The sequence below is a fragment of the Stegastes partitus genome, unplaced genomic scaffold (genome assembly GCF_000690725.1).
Source record: "Stegastes partitus isolate 25-593 unplaced genomic scaffold, Stegastes_partitus-1.0.2 Scaffold5131, whole genome shotgun sequence".
Taxonomy (NCBI): Eukaryota; Metazoa; Chordata; class Actinopteri; family Pomacentridae; genus Stegastes; species Stegastes partitus.
This window is the reverse complement of record NW_007582862.1, coordinates 1-1,065: the sequence shown is the minus strand read 5'-3', so window position 1 is coordinate 1,065 and position 1,065 is coordinate 1. Positions and strand designations below refer to the sequence as shown.

General features: G+C 40.4%; 1 non-coding gene across 1 annotated transcript; it reads left to right on the top strand.

Annotated features, from left to right (window-relative positions):
- Nucleotides 1–252: 252 nt before the first annotated feature.
- On the top strand, nucleotides 253–326 carry trnat-agu (transfer RNA threonine (anticodon AGU)). The gene has a single exon. It is a non-coding gene; the product is annotated as a tRNA-Thr (tRNA).
- The last annotated feature ends 739 nt before the right edge of the window (nucleotides 327–1,065 follow it).

The window sequence follows — 1,065 nt, the reverse complement described above, 5'->3', positions numbered from 1 at the left end:
CTGCTCTACTTTTATTAAATATATGTAAATTATCCAGCTTTTTCCTCATCTACAAAATTTAACAATTAATATGTTGCTAGTCTGTTGATACTGAGCTCTAATCTGGTTTGTCTGTCTGTATTGCAGATTGTCTGTAGTACCTGGTTGTTCCAGCAGGTGAAGCCTCAAACAGTTTAATACTGCAGTGACCAGAGGAGTTTTGGAAGTTTTCAGTCAAATTTTTACTTTTGATGAGTTTGTCCCACTACAGGAGGCGCTGTGGCTTAGTTGGTTAAAGCGCCTGTCTAGTAAACAGGAGATCCTGGGTTCAAATCCCAGCAGTGCCTTTTCAGGGATTAGAAGTCACCGACGGTCAGAACTCATCACACTAACTGCGCCTCTCAAAATCAGTTACTTAAGAGGCTGTATTCAACAAGTTCAATTTTAGCATTTGATACGTTGTCTGTCATTTCGTACGTAGCACCAAGTCATTTGCCACACAGTCCTATCCGTAAACACGCCATAAGCTTTTCAGTTTTGTCAAGGTTCCCACCCAAGTTTCTGCCTGCAACGGCAACAGGATTCATTTTGACCATACACTGTATATAAAAATGGATGAACCCTCTTTGACGTCACCCATATGTTTCCTGAGAGTCCAAAGAGGCCATGCAACGATGTATGCATAAGTTTAGGTCCTAATATAATTTAAACAGGCTGTAAACATGTTTATATCTGCCGTTAGGTCATTTTAACATTCTCATCTCCTGGTGTAGCACCTGCACTTTCATGAAACTCCTCTGTATACAAACTATGGACGTTATTGCAGCAATTGTATTGTAAAACTTGATAATTCCAAGTTTCTTTACTATATATCTGGCGCTGTGGTTAGTTGGTTGAATTGCCTGTCTAGTAAACAGGAGATCCTGGGTTCAAATCCCAGTAGTACCTCTACAGGTGACTGTAATGTACATTTAACATGGGAGGCTATGGAGGGAACCTCAAGTGGACATTTGAGGAACTGCAGCTATTGGTGCTCCTGCATTGGTTTTATTTTTCAGCACTGGTGGTTAGTCAGATGACTTTTAT